At 48.4% G+C, this 20,093-nt stretch overlaps 22 non-coding genes across 22 annotated transcripts; all 22 read right to left on the bottom strand.

Annotated features, from left to right (window-relative positions):
• Positions 1-1,272: 1,272 nt before the first annotated feature.
• Positions 1,273-1,354, bottom strand: Trnas-gcu (transfer RNA serine (anticodon GCU)). Its single transcript has one exon. It is a non-coding gene; the product is annotated as a tRNA-Ser (tRNA).
• An 827-nt stretch (positions 1,355-2,181) lies between these two features.
• Trnas-gcu (transfer RNA serine (anticodon GCU)) lies at positions 2,182-2,263 on the bottom strand. Its single transcript has one exon. It is a non-coding gene; the product is annotated as a tRNA-Ser (tRNA).
• An 827-nt stretch (positions 2,264-3,090) lies between these two features.
• Trnas-gcu (transfer RNA serine (anticodon GCU)) lies at positions 3,091-3,172 on the bottom strand. The gene has a single exon. It is a non-coding gene; the product is annotated as a tRNA-Ser (tRNA).
• Positions 3,173-4,010: 838 nt separating this feature from the next.
• Positions 4,011-4,092, bottom strand: Trnas-gcu (transfer RNA serine (anticodon GCU)). Its single transcript has one exon. It is a non-coding gene; the product is annotated as a tRNA-Ser (tRNA).
• An 827-nt stretch (positions 4,093-4,919) lies between these two features.
• Trnas-gcu (transfer RNA serine (anticodon GCU)) lies at positions 4,920-5,001 on the bottom strand. Its single transcript has one exon. It is a non-coding gene; the product is annotated as a tRNA-Ser (tRNA).
• An 838-nt stretch (positions 5,002-5,839) lies between these two features.
• Trnas-gcu (transfer RNA serine (anticodon GCU)) lies at positions 5,840-5,921 on the bottom strand. Its single transcript has one exon. It is a non-coding gene; the product is annotated as a tRNA-Ser (tRNA).
• Positions 5,922-6,759: 838 nt separating this feature from the next.
• On the bottom strand, positions 6,760-6,841 carry Trnas-gcu (transfer RNA serine (anticodon GCU)). The gene has a single exon. It is a non-coding gene; the product is annotated as a tRNA-Ser (tRNA).
• An 838-nt stretch (positions 6,842-7,679) lies between these two features.
• Positions 7,680-7,761, bottom strand: Trnas-gcu (transfer RNA serine (anticodon GCU)). Its single transcript has one exon. It is a non-coding gene; the product is annotated as a tRNA-Ser (tRNA).
• Positions 7,762-8,588: 827 nt separating this feature from the next.
• Positions 8,589-8,670, bottom strand: Trnas-gcu (transfer RNA serine (anticodon GCU)). Its single transcript has one exon. It is a non-coding gene; the product is annotated as a tRNA-Ser (tRNA).
• Positions 8,671-9,484: 814 nt separating this feature from the next.
• On the bottom strand, positions 9,485-9,566 carry Trnas-gcu (transfer RNA serine (anticodon GCU)). Its single transcript has one exon. It is a non-coding gene; the product is annotated as a tRNA-Ser (tRNA).
• Positions 9,567-10,404: 838 nt separating this feature from the next.
• On the bottom strand, positions 10,405-10,486 carry Trnas-gcu (transfer RNA serine (anticodon GCU)). Its single transcript has one exon. It is a non-coding gene; the product is annotated as a tRNA-Ser (tRNA).
• Positions 10,487-11,300: 814 nt separating this feature from the next.
• Trnas-gcu (transfer RNA serine (anticodon GCU)) lies at positions 11,301-11,382 on the bottom strand. Its single transcript has one exon. It is a non-coding gene; the product is annotated as a tRNA-Ser (tRNA).
• An 838-nt stretch (positions 11,383-12,220) lies between these two features.
• On the bottom strand, positions 12,221-12,302 carry Trnas-gcu (transfer RNA serine (anticodon GCU)). The gene has a single exon. It is a non-coding gene; the product is annotated as a tRNA-Ser (tRNA).
• Positions 12,303-13,140: 838 nt separating this feature from the next.
• Positions 13,141-13,222, bottom strand: Trnas-gcu (transfer RNA serine (anticodon GCU)). The gene has a single exon. It is a non-coding gene; the product is annotated as a tRNA-Ser (tRNA).
• An 838-nt stretch (positions 13,223-14,060) lies between these two features.
• Trnas-gcu (transfer RNA serine (anticodon GCU)) lies at positions 14,061-14,142 on the bottom strand. Its single transcript has one exon. It is a non-coding gene; the product is annotated as a tRNA-Ser (tRNA).
• A 703-nt stretch (positions 14,143-14,845) lies between these two features.
• Trnas-gcu (transfer RNA serine (anticodon GCU)) lies at positions 14,846-14,927 on the bottom strand. Its single transcript has one exon. It is a non-coding gene; the product is annotated as a tRNA-Ser (tRNA).
• Positions 14,928-15,630: 703 nt separating this feature from the next.
• Positions 15,631-15,712, bottom strand: Trnas-gcu (transfer RNA serine (anticodon GCU)). The gene has a single exon. It is a non-coding gene; the product is annotated as a tRNA-Ser (tRNA).
• Positions 15,713-16,550: 838 nt separating this feature from the next.
• Trnas-gcu (transfer RNA serine (anticodon GCU)) lies at positions 16,551-16,632 on the bottom strand. Its single transcript has one exon. It is a non-coding gene; the product is annotated as a tRNA-Ser (tRNA).
• An 838-nt stretch (positions 16,633-17,470) lies between these two features.
• Positions 17,471-17,552, bottom strand: Trnas-gcu (transfer RNA serine (anticodon GCU)). Its single transcript has one exon. It is a non-coding gene; the product is annotated as a tRNA-Ser (tRNA).
• A 703-nt stretch (positions 17,553-18,255) lies between these two features.
• Positions 18,256-18,337, bottom strand: Trnas-gcu (transfer RNA serine (anticodon GCU)). The gene has a single exon. It is a non-coding gene; the product is annotated as a tRNA-Ser (tRNA).
• Positions 18,338-19,040: 703 nt separating this feature from the next.
• Positions 19,041-19,122, bottom strand: Trnas-gcu (transfer RNA serine (anticodon GCU)). The gene has a single exon. It is a non-coding gene; the product is annotated as a tRNA-Ser (tRNA).
• Positions 19,123-19,960: 838 nt separating this feature from the next.
• On the bottom strand, positions 19,961-20,042 carry Trnas-gcu (transfer RNA serine (anticodon GCU)). The gene has a single exon. It is a non-coding gene; the product is annotated as a tRNA-Ser (tRNA).
• Positions 20,043-20,093: the final 51 nt, after the last annotated feature.

Here is a 20,093-nt window from a genome sequence, read left to right as displayed (position 1 = left end):
TCCAGTAGGCCCTGCCAAATCGGTTCTGTATATGGCGGCCTGACGCAAAACAAACTGTCGAAAGGCGACAGTTGTGCTACAGATGGTTTATTATAGGCTCGATACGTTAAAATGACTGCGACAGGTATGCACTTAAATAATAAGAACTCGTCGTTCGCAAATACCAACATACTCTTTGCTGGAGCCGTAATTTGATTGGTTTATAGATCTCGACATGATGTATAATTCGAAGGGCATACGCTATGGAATGTTGTGCGCTTTCATCTGGTAGGCAGTTTTGCCTCGTATTTCATACACACGCTATCTGCCACGTACACGCTTCGTTGTTACTACTGAGTGGCGTTTCGCATGGAGAAGGAGTGACCGCAAACGCGTGCTTTACGTAAAATTCTTCGACGAGGATGGGATTCGCAGTCCAACGCCTTAACCACTCGGCCACCTCGTCTGCTGGAACTACATCTGCATCTTTGGCGAGTGCTTGCGCAAAGAAGACATCTGTCGATTCGAAAACGCATTCAAAGCACCGTACTGGGCCGGTGTCTGCGTCTAATGCCCAGCTGCACTGCAGCCGACCAAGCTCCCACTCGCGAATCATTTAATGACAGCATCCGTCCACGTCGATATCCGATCGGGGCAAAATCACCGGCCCACTTATTTACTGCAGGAATAAGTATTGTATCGACATGCAGTGTCGTCTAATGCAAATGAGAAATGTGCTGGGCACTCTTTTCCACGACTTGCTGCAACGAAACGGACAGCTCGATACGCTACACTGATATTGCTTGCAAGGTTTTGACGTTCGTCCTAGCCCAAGATTGTCCTGCTGTTTGGATGGAGCTTGGTGTTTGGGCGGCCACTAGCGACGGATGTCTGCAAAGTCAAGTCTCTCCAGTAGGCCCTGCCAAATCGGTTCTGTATATGGCGGCCTGACGCAAAACAAACTGTCGAAAGGCTACAGATGGATTATTATAGGCTCGATACGTTAAAATGACTGCGACAGGTATGCACTTAAATATAAATAAGAACTCGTCGTTCGCAAATACCAACATACCCTTTGCTGGAGCCGTAATTTGATTGGTTTATAGATCTCGACATGATGTATAATTCGAAGGGCATACGCTATGGAATGTTGTGCGCTTTCATCTGGTAGGCAGTTTTGCCTCGTATTTCATACACACGCTATCTGCCACGTACACGCTTCGTTGTTACTACTGAGTGGCGTTTCGCATGGAGAAGGAGTGACCGCAAACGCGTGCTTTACGTAAAATTCTTCGACGAGGATGGGATTCGAACCCACGCGTGCAGAGCACATTGGATTAGCAGTCCAACGCCTTAACCACTCGGCCACCTCGTCTGCTGGAACTACATCTGCATCTTTGGCGAGTGCTTGCGCAAAGAAGACATCTGTCGATTCGAAAACGCATTCAAAGCACCGTACTGGGCCGGTGTCTGCGTCTAATGCCCAGCTGCAGTGCAGCCGACCAAGCTCCCACTCGCGAATCATTTAATGACAGCATCCGTCCACGTCGATATCCGATCGGGGCAAAATCACCGGCCCACTTATTTACTGCAGGAATAAGTATTGTATCGACATGCAGTGTCGTCTAATGCAAATGAGAAATGTGCTGGGCACTCTTTTCCACGACTTGCTGCAACGAAACGGACAGCTCGATACGCTACACTGATATTGCTTGCAAGGTTTTGACGTTCGTCCTAGCCCAAGATTGTCCTGCTGTTTGGATGGAGCTTGGTGTTTGGGCGGCCACTAGCGACGGATGTCTGCAAAGTCAAGTCTCTCCAGTAGGCCCTGCCAAATCGGTTCTGTATATGGCGGCCTGACGCAAAACAAACTGTCGAAAGGCTACAGATGGATTATTATAGGCTCGATACGTTAAAATGACTGCGACAGGTATGCACTTAAATATAAATAAGAACTCGTCGTTCGCAAATACCAACATACCCTTTGCTGGAGCCGTAATTTGATTGGTTTATAGATCTCGACATGATGTATAATTCCAAGGGCATACGCTATGGAATGTTGTGCGCTTTCATCTGGTAGGCAGTTTTGCCTCGTATTTCATACACACGCTATCTGCCACGTACACGCTTCGTTGTTACTACTGAGTGGCGTTTCGCATGGAGAAGGAGTGACCGCAAACGCGTGCTTTACGTAAAATTCGTCGACGAGGATGGGATTCGAACCCACGCGTGCAGAGCACATTGGATTAGCAGTCCAACGCCTTAACCACTCGGCCACCTCGTCTGCTGGAACTACATCTGCATCTTTGGCGAGTGCTTGCGCAAAGAAGACATCTGTCGATTCGAAAACGCATTCAAAGCACCGTACTGGGCCGGTGTCTGCGTCTAATGCCCAGCTGCAGTGCAGCCGACCAAGCTCCCACTCGCGAATCATTTAATGACAGCATGCGTCCACGTCGATATCCGATCGGGGCAAAATCACCGGCCCACTTATTTACTGCCGGAATAAGTATTGTATCGACATGCAGTGTCGTCTAATGCAAATGAGAAATGTGCTGGGCACTCTTTTCCACGACTTGCTGCAACGAAACGGACAGCTCGATACGCTACACTGATATTGCTTGCAAGGTTTTGACGTTCGTCCTAGCCCAAGATTGTCCTGCTGTTTGGATGGAGCTTGGTGTTTGGGCGGCCACTAGCGACGGATGTCTGCAAAGTCAAGTCTCTCCAGTAGGCCGTGACAAATCGGTTCTGTATATGGCGGCCTGACGCAAAACAAACTGTCGATAGGCTACAGATGGATTATTATAGGCTCGATACGTTAAAATGACTGCGACAGGTATGCACTTAAATATAAATAAGAACTCGTCGTTCGCAAATACCAACATACTCTTTGCTGGAGCCGTAATTTGATTGGTTTATAGATCTCGACATGATGTATAATTCGAAGGGCATACGCTATGGAATGTTGTGCGCTTTCATCTGGTAGGCAGTTTTGCTTCGTATTTCATACACACGCTATCTGCCACGTACACGCTTCGTTGTTACTACTGAGTGGCGTTTCGCATGGAGAAGGAGTGACCGCAAACGCGTGCTTTACGTAAAATTCTTCGACGAGGATGGGATTCGAACCCACGCGTGCAGAGCACATTGGATTAGCAGTCCAACGCCTTAACCACTCGGCCACCTCGTCTGCTGGAACTACATCTGCATCTTTGGCGAGTGCTTGCGCAAAGAAGACATCTGTCGATTCGAAAACGCATTCAAAGCACCGTACTGGGCCGGTGTCTGCGTCTAATGCCCAGCTGCAGTGCAGCCGACCAAGCTCCCACTCGCGAATCATTTAATGACAGCATGCGTCCACGTCGATATCCGATCGGGGCAAAATCACCAGCCCACTTATTTACTGCAGGAATAAGTATTGTATCGACATGCAGTGTCGTCTAATGCAAATGAGAAATGTGCTGGGCACTCTTTTCCACGACTTGCTGCAACGAAACGGACAGCTCGATACGCTACACTGATATTGCTTGCAAGGTTTTGACGTTCGTCCTAGCCCAAGATTGTCCTGCTGTTTGGATGGAGCTTGGTGTTTGGGCGGCCACTAGCGACGGATGTCTGCAAAGTCAAGTCTCTCCAGTAGGCCCTGCCAAATCGGTTCTGTATATGGCGGCCTGACGCAAAACAAACTGTCGAAAGGCGACAGTTGTGCTACAGATGGTTTATTATAGGCTCGATACGTTAAAATGACAGCGACAGGTATGCACTTAAATATAAATAAGAACTCGTCGTTCGCAAATACCAACGTACTCTTTGCTGGAGCCGTAATTTGATTGGTTTATAGATCTCGACATGATGTATAATTCGAAGGGCATACGCTATGGAATGTTGTGCGCTTTCATCTGGTAGGCAGTTTTGCCTCGTATTTCATACACACGCTATCTGCCACGTACACGCTTCGTTGTTACTACTGAGTGGCGTTTCGCATGGAGAAGGAGTGACCGCAAACGCGTGCTTTACGTAAAATTCGTCGACGAGGATGGGATTCGAACCCACGCGTGCAGAGCACATTGGATTAGCAGTCCAACGCCTTAACCACTCGGCCACCTCGTCTGCTGGAACTACATCTGCATCTTTGGCGAGTGCTTGCGCAAAGAAGACATCTGTCGATTCGAAAACGCATTCAAAGCACCGTACTGGGCCGGTGTCTGCGTCTAATGCCCAGCTGCAGTGCAGCCGACCAAGCTCCCACTCGCGAATCATTTAATGACAGCATGCGTCCACGTCGATATCCGATCGGGGCAAAATCACCAGCCCACTTATTTACTGCAGGAATAAGTATTGTATCGACATGCAGTGTCGTCTAATGCAAATGAGAAATGTGCTGGGCACTCTTTTCCACGACTTGCTGCAACGAAACGGACAGCTCGATACGCTACACTGATATTGCTTGCAAGGTTTTGACGTTCGTCCTAGCCCAAGATTGTCCTGCTGTTTGGATGGAGCTTGGTGTTTGGGCGGCCACTAGCGACGGATGTCTGCAAAGTCAAGTCTCTCCAGTAGGCCGTGCCAAATCATTTCTGTATATGGCGGCCTGACGCAAAACAAACTGTCGAAAGGCTACAGATGGATTATTATAGGCTCGATACGTTAAAATGACTGCGACAGGTATGCACTTAAATATAAATAAGAACTCGTCGTTCGCAAATACCAACATACCCTTTGCTGGAGCCGAAATTTGATTGGTTTATAGATCTCGACATGATGTATAATTCCAAGGGCATACGCTATGGAATGTTGTGCGCTTTCATCTGGTAGGCAGTTTTGCCTCGTATTTCATACACACGCTATCTGCCACGTACACGCTTCGTTGTTACTACTGAGTGGCGTTTCGCATTGAGAAGGTGTGACCGCAAACGCGTGCTTTACGTAAAATTCTTCGACGAGGATGGGATTGGAACCCACGCGTGCAGAGCACATTGGATTAGCAGTCCAACGCCTTAACCACTCGGCCACCTCGTCTGCTGGAACTACATTTGCATCTTTGGCGAGTGCTTGCGCAAAGAAGACATCTGCCGATTCGAAAACGCATTCAAAGCACCATACTGGGCCGGTGTCTGCGTCTAATGCCCAGCTGCAGTGCAGCCGACCAAGCTCCCACTCGCGAATCATTTAATGACAGCATGCGTCCACGTCGATATCCGATCGGGGCAAAATCACCGGCCCACTTATTTACTGCAGGAATAAGTATTGTATCGACATGCAGTGTCGTCTAATGCAAATGAGAAATGTGCTGGGCACTCTTTTCCACGACTTGCTGCAACGAAACGGACAGCTCGATACGCTACACTGATATTGCTTGCAAGGTTTTGACGTTCGTCCTAGCCCAAGATTGTCCTGCTGTTTGGATGGAGCTTGGTGTTTGGGCGGCCACTAGCGACGGATGTCTGCAAAGTCAAGTCTCTCCAGTAGGCCCTGCCAAATCGGTTCTGTATATGGCGGCCTGACGCAAAACAAACTGTCGAAAGGCGACAGTTGTGCTACAGATGGTTTATTATAGGCTCGATACGTTAAAATGACTGCGACAGGTATGCACTTAAATATAAATAAGAACTCGTCGTTCGCAAATACCAACATACTCTTTGCTGGAGCCGTAATTTGATTGGTTTATAGATCTCGACATGATGTATAATTCGAAGGGCATACGCTATGGAATGTTGTGCGCTTTCATCTGGTAGGCAGTTTTGCCTCGTATTTCATACACACGCTATCTGCCACGTACACGCTTCGTTGTTACTACTGAGTGGCGTTTCGCATTGAGAAGGTGTGACCGCAAACGCGTGCTTTACGTAAAATTCTTCGACGAGGATGGGATTGGAACCCACGCGTGCAGAGCACATTGGATTAGCAGTCCAACGCCTTAACCACTCGGCCACCTCGTCTGCTGGAACTACATTTGCATCTTTGGCGAGTGCTTGCGCAAAGAAGACATCTGCCGATTCGAAAACGCATTCAAAGCACCATACTGGGCCGGTGTCTGCGTCTAATGCCCAGCTGCAGTGCAGCCGACCAAGCTCCCACTCGCGAATCATTTAATGACAGCATGCGTCCACGTCGATATCCGATCGGGGCAAAATCACCGGCCCACTTATTTACTGCAGGAATAAGTATTGTATCGACATGCAGTGTCGTCTAATGCAAATGAGAAATGTGCTGGGCACTCTTTTCCACGACTTGCTGCAACGAAACGGACAGCTCGATACGCTACACTGATATTGCTTGCAAGGTTTTGACGTTCGTCCTAGCCCAAGATTGTCCTGCTGTTTGGATGGAGCTTGGTGTTTGGGCGGCCACTAGCGACGGATGTCTGCAAAGTCAAGTCTCTCCAGTAGGCCCTGCCAAATCGGTTCTGTATATGGCGGCCTGACGCAAAACAAACTGTCGAAAGGCGACAGTTGTGCTACAGATGGTTTATTATAGGCTCGATACGTTAAAATGACTGCGACAGGTATGCACTTAAATATAAATAAGAACTCGTCGTTCGCAAATACCAACATACTCTTTGCTGGAGCCGTAATTTGATTGGTTTATAGATCTCGACATGATGTATAATTCGAAGGGCATACGCTATGGAATGTTGTGCGCTTTCATCTGGTATGCAGTTTTGCCTCGTATTTCATACACACGCTATCTGCCACGTACACGCTTCGTTGTTACTACTGAGTGGCGTTTCGTATGGAGAAGGAGTGACCGCAAACGCGTGCTTTACGTAAAATTTTTCGACGAGGATGGGATCCGAACCCACGCGTGCAGAGCACATTGGATTAGCAGTCCAACGCCTTAACCACTCGGCCACCTCGTCTGCTGGACCTACATCTGCATCTTTGGCGAGTGCTTGCGCAAAGAAGACATCTGTCGATTCGAAAACGCATTCAAAGCACCGTACTGGGCCGGTGTCTGCGTCTAATGCCCAGCTGCAGTGCAGCCGACCAAGCTCCCACTCGCGAATCATTTAATGACAGCATCCGTCCACGTCGATATCCGATCGGGGCAAAATCACCGGCCCACTTATTTACTGCAGGAATAAGTATTGTATCGACATGCAGTGTCGTCTAATGCAAATGAGAAATGTGCTGGGCACTCTTTTCCACGACTTGCTGCAACGAAACGGACAGCTCGATACGCTACACTGATATTGCTTGCAAGGTTTTGACGTTCGTCCTAGCCCAAGATTGTCCTGCTGTTTGGATGGAGCTTGGTGTTTGGGCGGCCACTAGCGACGGATGTCTGCAAAGTCAAGTCTCTCCAGTAGGCCCTGCCAAATCGGTTCTGTATATGGCGGCCTGACGCAAAACAAACTGTCGAAAGGCGACAGTTGTGCTACAGATGGTTTATTATAGGCTCGATACGTTAAAATGACTGCGACAGGTATGCACTTAAATATAAATAAGAACTCGTCGTTCGCAAATACCAACATACTCTTTGCTGGAGCCGTAATTTGATTGGTTTATAGATCTCGACATGATGTATAATTCGAAGGGCATACGCTATGGAATGTTGTGCGCTTTCATCTGGTAGGCAGTTTTGCCTCGTATTTCATACACACGCTATCTGCCACGTACACGCTTCGTTGTTACTACTGAGTGGCGTTTCGCATGGAGAAGGAGTGACCGCAAACGCGTGCTTTACGTAAAATTCGTCGACGAGGATGGGATTCGAACCCACGCGTGCAGAGCACATTGGATTAGCAGTCCAACGCCTTAACCACTCGGCCACCTCGTCTGCTGGAACTACATCTGCATCTTTGGCGAGTGCTTGCGCAAAGAAGACATCTGTCGATTCGAAAACGCATTCAAAGCACCGTACTGGGCCGGTGTCTGCGTCTAATGCCCAGCTGCAGTGCAGCCGACCAAGCTCCCACTCGCGAATCATTTAATGACAGCATCCGTCCACGTCGATATCCGATCGGGGCAAAATCACCGGCCCACTTATTTACTGCAGGAATAAGTATTGTATCGACATGCAGTGTCGTCTAATGCAAATGAGAAATGTGCTGGGCACTCTTTTCCACGACTTGCTGCAACGAAACGGACAGCTCGATACGCTACACTGATATTGCTTGCAAGGTTTTGACGTTCGTCCTAGCCCAAGATTGTCCTGCTGTTTGGATGGAGCTTGGTGTTTGGGCGGCCACTAGCGACGGATGTCTGCAAAGTCAAGTCTCTCCAGTAGGCCCTGCCAAATCGGTTCTGTATATGGCGGCCTGACGCAAAACAAACTGTCGAAAGGCTACAGATGGATTATTATAGGCTCGATACGTTAAAATGACTGCGACAGGTATGCACTTAAATATAAATAAGAACTCGTCGTTCGCAAATACCAACATACCCTTTGCTGGAGCCGAAATTTGATTGGTTTATAGATCTCGACATGATGTATAATTCCAAGGGCATACGCTATGGAATGTTGTGCGCTTTCATCTGGTAGGCAGTTTTGCCTCGTATTTCATACACACGCTATCTGCCACGTACACGCTTCGTTGTTACTACTGAGTGGCGTTTCGCATTGAGAAGGTGTGACCGCAAACGCGTGCTTTACGTAAAATTCTTCGACGAGGATGGGATTGGAACCCACGCGTGCAGAGCACATTGGATTAGCAGTCCAACGCCTTAACCACTCGGCCACCTCGTCTGCTGGAACTACATTTGCATCTTTGGCGAGTGCTTGCGCAAAGAAGACATCTGCCGATTCGAAAACGCATTCAAAGCACCGTACTGGGCCGGTGTCTGCGTCTAATGCCCAGCTGCAGTGCAGCCGACCAAGCTCCCACTCGCGAATCATTTAATGACAGCATGCGTCCACGTCGATATCCGATCGGGGCAAAATCACCGGCCCACTTATTTACTGCAGGAATAAGTATTGTATCGACATGCAGTGTCGTCTAATGCAAATGAGAAATGTGCTGGGCACTCTTTTCCACGACTTGCTGCAACGAAACGGACAGCTCGATACGCTACACTGATATTGCTTGCAAGGTTTTGACGTTCGTCCTAGCCCAAGATTGTCCTGCTGTTTGGATGGAGCTTGGTGTTTGGGCGGCCACTAGCGACGGATGTCTGCAAAGTCAAGTCTCTCCAGTAGGCCCTGCCAAATCGGTTCTGTATATGGCGCCCTGACGCAAAGTGCTACAGATGGTTTATTATAGGCTCGATACGTTAAAATGACTGCGACAGGTATGCACTTAAATATAAATAAGAACTCGTCGTTCGCAAATACCAACATACTCTTTGCTGGAGCCGTAATTTGATTGGTTTATAGATCTCGACATGATGTATAATTCGAAGGGCATACGCTATGGAATGTTGTGCGCTTTCATCTGGTAGGCAGTTTTGCCTCGTATTTCATACACACGCTATCTGCCACGTACACGCTTCGTTGTTACTACTGAGTGGCGTTTCGCATGGAGAAGGAGTGACCGCAAACGCGTGCTTTACGTAAAATTCTTCGACGAGGATGGGATTCGAACCCACGCGTGCAGAGCACATTGGATTAGCAGTCCAACGCCTTAACCACTCGGCCACCTCGTCTGCTGGAACTACATCTGCATCTTTGGCGAGTGCTTGCGCAAAGAAGACATCTGTCGATTCGAAAACGCATTCAAAGCACCGTACTGGGCCGGTGTCTGCGTCTAATGCCCAGCTGCAGTGCAGCCGACCAAGCTCCCACTCGCGAATCATTTAATGACAGCATCCGTCCACGTCGATATCCGATCGGGGCAAAATCACCGGCCCACTTATTTACTGCAGGAATAAGTATTGTATCGACATGCAGTGTCGTCTAATGCAAATGAGAAATGTGCTGGGCACTCTTTTCCACGACTTGCTGCAACGAAACGGACAGCTCGATACGCTACACTGATATTGCTTGCAAGGTTTTGACGTTCGTCCTAGCCCAAGATTGTCCTGCTGTTTGGATGGAGCTTGGTGTTTGGGCGGCCACTAGCGACGGATGTCTGCAAAGTCAAGTCTCTCCAGTAGGCCCTGCCAAATCGGTTCTGTATATGGCGGCCTGACGCAAAACAAACTGTCGAAAGGCGACAGTTGTGCTACAGATGGATTATTATAGGCTCGATACGTTAAAATGACTGCGACAGGTATGCACTTAAATATAAATAAGAACTCGTCGTTCGCAAATACCAACATACCCTTTGCTGGAGCCGAAATTTGATTGGTTTATAGATCTCGACATGATGTATAATTCGAAGGGCATACGCTATGGAATGTTGTGCGCTTTCATCTGGTAGGCAGTTTTGCCTCGTATTTCATACACACGCTATCTGCCACGTACACGCTTCGTTGTTACTACTGAGTGGCGTTTCGCATGGAGAAGGAGTGACCGCAAACGCGTGCTTTACGTAAAATTCTTCGACGAGGATGGGATTCGAACCCACGCGTGCAGAGCACATTGGATTAGCAGTCCAACGCCTTAACCACTCGGCCACCTCGTCTGCTGGAACTACATCTGCATCTTTGGCGAGTGCTTGCGCAAAGAAGACATCTGTCGATTCGAAAACGCATTCAAAGCACCGTACTGGGCCGGTGTCTGCGTCTAATGCCCAGCTGCAGTGCAGCCGACCAAGCTCCCACTCGCGAATCATTTAATGACAGCATGCGTCCACGTCGATATCCGATCGGGGCAAAATCACCGGCCCACTTATTTACTGCAGGAATAAGTATTGTATCGACATGCAGTGTCGTCTAATGCAAATGAGAAATGTGCTGGGCACTCTTTTCCACGACTTGCTGCAACGAAACGGACAGCTCGATACGCTACACTGATATTGCTTGCAAGGTTTTGACGTTCGTCCTAGCCCAAGATTGTCCTGCTGTTTGGATGGAGCTTGGTGTTTGGGCGGCCACTAGCGACGGATGTCTGCAAAGTCAAGTCTCTCCAGTAGGCCCTGCCAAATCGGTTCTGTATATGGCGCCCTGACGCAAAGTGCTACAGATGGTTTATTATAGGCTCGATACGTTAAAATGACTGCGACAGGTATGCACTTAAATATAAATAAGAACTCGTCGTTCGCAAATACCAACATACTCTTTGCTGGAGCCGTAATTTGATTGGTTTATAGATCTCGACATGATGTATAATTCGAAGGGCATACGCTATGGAATGTTGTGCGCTTTCATCTGGTAGGCAGTTTTGCCTCGTATTTCATACACACGCTATCTGCCACGTACACGCTTCGTTGTTACTCCTGAGTGGCGTTTCGCATGGAGAAGGAGTGACCGCAAACGCGTGCTTTACGTAAAATTCTTCGACGAGGATGGGATTCGAACCCACGCGTGCAGAGCACATTGGATTAGCAGTCCAACGCCTTAACCACTCGGCCACCTCGTCTGCTGGAACTACATCTGCATCTTTGGCGAGTGCTTGCGCAAAGAAGACATCTGTCGATTCGAAAACGCATTCAAAGCACCGTACTGGGCCGGTGTCTGCGTCTAATGCCCAGCTGCAGTGCAGCCGACCAAGCTCCCACTCGCGAATCATTTAATGACAGCATCCGTCCACGTCGATATCCGATCGGGGCAAAATCACCGGCCCACTTATTTACTGCAGGAATAAGTATTGTATCGACATGCAGTGTCGTCTAATGCAAATGAGAAATGTGCTGGGCACTCTTTTCCACGACTTGCTGCAACGAAACGGACAGCTCGATACGCTACACTGATATTGCTTGCAAGGTTTTGACGTTCGTCCTAGCCCAAGATTGTCCTGCTGTTTGGATGGAGCTTGGTGTTTGGGCGGCCACTAGCGACGGATGTCTGCAAAGTCAAGTCTCTCCAGTAGGCCCTGCCAAATCGGTTCTGTATATGGCGGCCTGACGCAAAACAAACTGTCGAAAGGCGACAGTTGTGCTACAGATGGTTTATTATAGGCTCGATACGTTAAAATGACTGCGACAGGTATGCACTTAAATATAAATAAGTACTCGTCGTTCGCAAATACCATCATACTCTTTGCTGGAGCCGTAATTTGATTGGTTTATAGATCTCGACATGATGTATAATTCGAAGGGCATACGCTATGGAATGTTGTGCGCTTTCATCTGGTAGGCAGTTTTGCCTCGTATTTCATACACACGCTATCTGCCACGTACACGCTTCGTTGTTACTACTGAGTGGCGTTTCGCATGGAGAAGGAGTGACCGCAAACGCGTGCTTTACGTAAAATTCTTCGACGAGGATGGGATTCGAACCCACGCGTGCAGAGCACATTGGATTAGCAGTCCAACGCCTTAACCACTCGGCCACCTCGTCTGCTGGAACTACATCTGCATCTTTGGCGAGTGCTTGCGCAAAGAAGACATCTGTCGATTCGAAAACGCATTCAAAGCACCGTACTGGGCCGGTGTCTGCGTCTAATGCCCAGCTGCAGTGCAGCCGACCAAGCTCCCACTCGCGAATCATTTAATGACAGCATCCGTCCACGTCGATATCCGATCGGGGCAAAATCACCGGCCCACTTATTTACTGCAGGAATAAGTATTGTATCGACATGCAGTGTCGTCTAATGCAAATGAGAAATGTGCTGGGCACTCTTTTCCACGACTTGCTGCAACGAAACGGACAGCTCAATACGCTACACTGATATTGCTTGCAAGGTTTTGACGTTCGTCCTAGCCCAAGATTGTCCTGCTGTTTGGATGGAGCTTGGTGTTTGGGCGGCCACTAGCGACGGATGTCTGCAAAGTCAAGTCTCTCCAGTAGGCCCTGCCAAATCGGTTCTGTATATGGCGGCCTGACGCAAAACAAACTGTCGAAAGGCGACAGTTGTGCTACAGATGGTTTATTATAGGCTCGATACGTTAAAATGACTGCGACAGGTATGCACTTAAATATAAATAAGAACTCGTCGTTCGCAAATACCAACATACTCTTTGCTGGAGCCGTAATTTGATTGGTTTATAGATCTCGACATGATGTATAATTCGAAGGGCATACGCTATGGAATGTTGTGCGCTTTCATCTGGTAGGCAGTTTTGCCTCGTATTTCATACACACGCTATCTGCCACGTACACGCTTCGTTGTTACTACTGAGTGGCGTTTCGCATGGAGAAGGAGTGACCGCAAACGCGTGCTTTACGTAAAATTCTTCGACGAGGACGGGATTCGAACCCACGCGTGCAGAGCACATTGGATTAGCAGTCCAACGCCTTAACCACTCGGCCACCTCGTCTGCTGGAACTACATCTGCATCTTTGGCGAGTGCTTGCGCAAAGAAGACATCTGTCGATTCGAAAACGCATTCAAAGCACCGTACTGGGCCGGTGTCTGCGTCTAATGCCCAGCTGCAGTGCAGCCGACCAAGCTCCCACTCGCGAATCATTTAATGACAGCATCCGTCCACGTCGATATCCGATCGGGGCAAAATCACCGGCCCACTTTTTTACTGCAGGAATAAGTATTGTATCGACATGCAGTGTCGTCTAATGCAAATGAGAAATGTGCTGGGCACTCTTTTCCACGACTTGCTGCAACGAAACGGACAGCTCGATACGCTACACTGATATTGCTTGCAAGGTTTTGACGTTCGTCCTAGCCCAAGATTGTCCTGCTGTTTGGATGGAGCTTGGTGTTTGGGCGGCCACTAGCGACGGATGTCTGCAAAGTCAAGTCTCTCCAGTAGGCCCTGCCAAATCGGTTCTGTATATGGCGGCCTGACGCAAAACAAACTGTCGAAAGGCGACAGTTGTGCTACAGATGGTTTATTATAGGCTCGATACGTTAAAATGACTGCGACAGGTATGCACTTAAATATAAATAAGAACTCGTCGTTCGCAAATACCAACATACCCTTTGCTGGAGCCGAAATTTGATTGGTTTATAGATCTCGACATTATGTATAATTCGAAGGGCATACGCTATGGAATGTTGTGCGCTTTCATCTGGTAGGCAGTTTTGCCTCGTATTTCATACACACGCTATCTGCCACGTACACGCTTCGTTGTTACTACTGAGTGGCGTTTCGCATGGAGAAGGAGTGACCGCAAACGCGTGCTTTACGTAAAATTCTTCGACGAGGATGGGATTCGAACCCACGCGTGCAGAGCACATTGGATTAGCAGTCCAACGCCTTAACCACTCGGCCACCTCGTCTGCTGGAACTACATCTGCATCTTTGGCGAGTGCTTGCGCAAAGAAGACATCTGTCGATTCGAAAACGCATTCAAAGCACCGTACTGGGCCGGTGTCTGCGTCTAATGCCCAGCTGCAGTGCAGCCGACCAAGCTCCCACTCGCGAATCATTTAATGACAGCATCCGTCCACGTCGATATCCGATCGGGGCAAAATCACCGGCCCACTTATTTACTGCAGGAATAAGTATTGTATCGACATGCAGTGTCGTCTAATGCAAATGAGAAATGTGCTGGGCACTCTTTTCCACGACTTGCTGCAACGAAACGGACAGCTCGATACGCTACACTGATATTGCTTGCAAGGTTTTGACGTTCGTCCTAGCCCAAGATTGTCCTGCTGTTTGGCAGATGGTTTATTATAGGCTCGATACGTTAAAATGACTGCGACAGGTATGCACTTAAATATAAATAAGAACTCGTCGTTCGCAAATACCATCATACTCTTTGCTGGAGCCGTAATTTGATTGGTTTATAGATCTCGACATGATGTATAATTCGAAGGGCATACGCTATGGAATGTTGTGCGCTTTCATCTGGTAGGCAGTTTTGCCTCGTATTTCATACACACGCTATCTGCCACGTACACGCTTCGTTGTTACTACTGAGTGGCGTTTCGCATGGAGAAGGAGTGACCGCAAACGCGTGCTTTACGTAAAATTCTTCGACGAGGATGGGATTCGAACCCACGCGTGCAGAGCACATTGGATTAGCAGTCCAACGCCTTAACCACTCGGCCACCTCGTCTGCTGGAACTACATCTGCATCTTTGGCGAGTGCTTGCGCAAAGAAGACATCTGTCGATTCGAAAACGCATTCAAAGCACCGTACTGGGCCGGTGTCTGCGTCTAATGCCCAGCTGCAGTGCAGCCGACCAAGCTCCCACTCGCGAATCATTTAATGACAGCATCCGTCCACGTCGATATCCGATCGGGGCAAAATCACCGGCCCACTTATTTACTGCAGGAATAAGTATTGTATCGACATGCAGTGTCGTCTAATGCAAATGAGAAATGTGCTGGGCACTCTTTTCCACGACTTGCTGCAACGAAACGGACAGCTCGATACGCTACACTGATATTGCTTGCAAGGTTTTGACGTTCGTCCTAGCCCAAGATTGTCCTGCTGTTTGGCAGATGGTTTATTATAGGCTCGATACGTTAAAATGACTGCGACAGGTATGCACTTAAATATAAATAAGAACTCGTCGTTCGCAAATACCATCATACTCTTTGCTGGAGCCGTAATTTGATTGGTTTATAGATCTCGACATGATGTATAATTCGAAGGGCATACGCTATGGAATGTTGTGCGCTTTCATCTGGTAGGCAGTTTTGCCTCGTATTTCATACACACGCTATCTGCCACGTACACGCTTCGTTGTTACTACTGAGTGGCGTTTCGCATGGAGAAGGAGTGACCGCAAACGCGTGCTTTACGTAAAATTCTTCGACGAGGATGGGATTCGAACCCACGCGTGCAGAGCACATTGGATTAGCAGTCCAACGCCTTAACCACTCGGCCACCTCGTCTGCTGGAACTACATCTGCATCTTTGGCGAGTGCTTGCGCAAAGAAGACATCTGTCGATTCGAAAACGCATTCAAAGCACCGTACTGGGCCGGTGTCTGCGTCTAATGCCCAGCTGCAGTGCAGCCGACCAAGCTCCCACTCGCGAATCATTTAATGACAGCATCCGTCCACGTCGATATCCGATCGGGGCAAAATCACCGGCCCACTTATTTACTGCAGGAATAAGTATTGTATCGACATGCAGTGTCGTCTAATGCAAATGAGAAATGTGCTGGGCACTCTTTTCCACGACTTGCTGCAACGAAACGGACAGCTCGATACGCTACACTGATATTGCTTGCAAGGTTTTGACGTTCGTCCTAGCCCAAGATTGTCCTGCTGTTTGGATGGAGCTTGGTGTTTGGGCGGCCACTAGCGACGGATGTCTGCAAAGTCAAGTCTCTCCAGTAGGCCCTGCCAAATCGGTTCTGTATATGGCGGCCTGACGCAAAACAAACTGTCGAAAGGCGACAGTTGTGCTACAGATGGTTTTTTATAGGCTCGATACGTTAAAATGACTGCGACAGGTATGCACTTAAATATAAATAAGAACTCGTCGTTCGCAAATACCATCATACTCTTTGCTGGAGCCGTAATTTGATTGGTTTATAGATCTCGACATGATGTATAATTCGAAGGGCATACGCTATGGAATGTTGTGCGCTTTCATCTGGTAGGCAGTTTTGCCTCGTATTTCATACACACGCTATCTGCCACGTACACGCTTCGTTGTTACTACTGAGTGGCGTTTCGCATGGATAAGGAGTGACCGCAAACGCGTGCTTTACGTAAAATTCTTCGACGAGGATGGGATTCGAACCCACGCGTGCAGAGCACATTGGATTAGCAGTCCAACGCCTTAACCACTCGGCCACCTCGTCTGCTGGAACTACATCTGCATCTTTGGCGAGTGCTTGCGCAAAGAAGACATCTGTCGATTCGAAAACGCATTCAAAGCACCGTACTGGGCCGGTGTCTGCGTCTAATGCCCAGCTGCAGTGCAGCCGACCAAGCTCCCACTCGCGAATCATTTAATGACAGCATCCGTCCACGTCGATATCCGATCGGGGCAAAATCACCGGCCCACTTATTTACTGCAGGAATAAGTATTGTATCGACATGCAGTGTCGTCTAATGCAAATGAGAAATGTGCTGGGCACTCTTTTCCACGACTTGCTGCAACGAAACGGACAGCTCAATACGCTACACTGATATTGCTTGCAAGGTTTTGACGTTCGTCCTAGCCCAAGATTGTCCTGCTGTTTGGATGGAGCTTGGTGTTTGGGCGGCCACTAGCGACGGATGTCTGCAAAGTCAAGTCTCTCCAGTAGGCCCTGCCAAATCGGTTCTGTATATGGCGGCCTGACGCAAAACAAACTGTCGAAAGGCGACAGTTGTGCTACAGATGGTTTATTATAGGCTCGATACGTTAAAATGACTGCGACAGGTATGCACTTAAATATAAATAAGAACTCGTCGTTCGCAAATACCAACATACTCTTTGCTGGAGCCGTAATTTGATTGGTTTATAGATCTCGACATGATGTATAATTCGAAGGGCATACGCTATGGAATGTTGTGCGCTTTCATCTGGTAGGCAGTTTTGCCTCGTATTTCATACACACGCTATCTGCCACGTACACGCTTCGTTGTTACTACTGAGTGGCGTTTCGCATGGAGAAGGAGTGACCGCAAACGCGTGCTTTACGTAAAATTCTTCGACGAGGACGGGATTCGAACCCACGCGTGCAGAGCACATTGGATTAGCAGTCCAACGCCTTAACCACTCGGCCACCTCGTCTGCTGGAACTACATCTGCATCTTTGGCGAGTGCTTGCGCAAAGAAGACATCTGTCGATTCGAAAACGCATTCAAAGCACCGTACTGGGCCGGTGTCTGCGTCTAATGCCCAGCTGCAGTGCAGCCGACCAAGCTCCCACTCGCGAATCATTTAATGACAGCATCCGTCCACGTCGATATCCGATCGGGGCAAAATCACCGGCCCACTTTTTTACTGCAGGAATAAGTATTGTATCGACATGCAGTGTCGTCTAATGCAAATGAGAAATGTGCTGGGCACTCTTTTCCACGACTTGCTGCAACGAAACGGACAGCTCGATACGCTACACTGATATTGCTTGCAAGGTTTTGACGTTCGTCCTAGCCCAAGATTGTCCTGCTGTTTGGCAGATGGTTTATTATAGGCTCGATACGTTAAAATGACTGCGACAGGTATGCACTTAAATATAAATAAGAACTCGTCGTTCGCAAATACCATCATACTCTTTGCTGGAGCCGTAATTTGATTGGTTTATAGATCTCGACATGATGTATAATTCGAAGGGCATACGCTATGGAATGTTGTGCGCTTTCATCTGGTAGGCAGTTTTGCCTCGTATTTCATACACACGCTATCTGCCACGTACACGCTTCGTTGTTACTACTGAGTGGCGTTTCGCATGGAGAAGGAGTGACCGCAAACGCGTGCTTTACGTAAAATTCTTCGACGAGGATGGGATTCGAACCCACGCGTGCAGAGCACATTGGATTAGCAGTCCAACGCCTTAACCACTCTGCCACCTCGTCTGCTGGAACTACATCTGCATCTTTGGCGAGTGCTTGCGCAAAGAAGACATCTGTCGATTCGAAAACGCATTCAAAGCACCGTACTGGGCCGGTGTCTGCGTCTAATGCCCAGCTGCAGTGCAGCCGACCAAGCTCCCACTCGCGAATCATTTAATGACAGCATCCGTCCACGTCGATATCCGATCGGGGCAAAATCACCGGCCCACTTATTTACTGCAGGAATAAGTATTGTATCGACATGCAGTGTCGTCTAATGCAAATGAGAAATGTGCTGGGCACTCTTTTCCACGACTTGCTGCAACGAAACGGACAGCTCGATACGCTACACTGATATTGCTTGCAAGGTTTTGACGTTCGTCCTAGCCCAAGATTGTCCTGCTGTTTGGCAGATGGTTTATTATAGGCTCGATACGTTAAAATGACTGCGACAGGTATGCACTTAAATATAAATAAGAACTCGTCGTTCGCAAATACCATCATACTCTTTGCTGGAGCCGTAATTTGATTGGTTTATAGATCTCGACATGATGTATAATTCGAAGGGCATACGCTATGGAATGTTGTGCGCTTTCATCTGGTAGGCAGTTTTGCCTCGTATTTCATACACACGCTATCTGCCACGTACACGCTTCGTTGTTACTACTGAGTAGCGTTTCGCATGGAGAAGGAGTGACCGCAAACGCGTGCTTTACGTAAAATTCTTCGACGAGGATGGGATTCGAACCCACGCGTGCAGAGCACATTGGATTAGCAGTCCAACGCCTTAACCACTCGGCCACCTCGTCTGCTGGAACTACATCTGCATCTTTGGCGAGTGCTTGCGCAAAGAAGACATCTGTCGATTCGAAAACGCATTCAAAGCACCGTACTGGGCCGGTGTCTGCGTCTAATGCCCAGCTGCAGTGCAGCCGACCAAGCTCCCACTCGCGAATCATTTAATGACAGCATCCGTCCACGTCGATATCCGATCGGGGCAAAATCACCGGCCCACTTATTTACTGCAGGAATAAGTATTGTATCGACATGCAGTGTCGTCTAATGCAAATGAGAAATGTGCTGGGCACTCTTTTCCACGACTTGCTGCAACGAAACGGACAGCTCGATACGCTACACTGATATTGCTTGCAAGGTTTTGACGTTCGTCCTAGCCCAAGATTGTCCTGCTGTTTGGATGGAGCTTGGTGTTTGGGCGGCCACTAGCGACGGATGTCTGCAAAGTCAAGTCTCTCCAGTAGGCCCTGCCAAATCGGTTCTGTATATGGCGGCCTGACGCAAAACAAACTGTCGAAAGGCGACAGTTGTGCTACAGATGGTTTATTATAGGCTCGATACGTTAAAATGACTGCGACAGGTATGCACTTAAATATAAATAAGAACTCGTCGTTCGCAAATACCAACATACTCTTTGCTGGATCCGTAATTTGATTGGTTTATAGATCTCGACATGATGTATAATTCGAAGGGCATACGCTATGGAATGTTGTGCGCTTTCATCTGGTAGGCAGTTTTGCCTCGTATTTCATACACACGCTATCTGCCACGTACACGCTTCGTTGTTACTACTGAGTGGCGTTTCGCACGGAGAAGGAGTGACCGCAAACGCGTGCTTTACGTAAAATTCTTCGACGAGGACGGGATTCGAACCCACGCGTGCAGAGCACATTGGATTAGCAGTCCAACGCCTTAACCACTCGGCCACCTCGTCTGCTGGAACTACATCTGCATCTTTGGCGAGTGCTTGCGCAAAGAAGACATC

Source organism: Schistocerca cancellata, chromosome 2 (assembly GCF_023864275.1).
Source record: "Schistocerca cancellata isolate TAMUIC-IGC-003103 chromosome 2, iqSchCanc2.1, whole genome shotgun sequence".
Taxonomy (NCBI): Eukaryota; Metazoa; Arthropoda; class Insecta; order Orthoptera; family Acrididae; genus Schistocerca; species Schistocerca cancellata.
The sequence above is the reverse complement of the archived record's forward strand: the minus strand, read 5'-3'. Positions and strand labels throughout refer to the sequence as shown.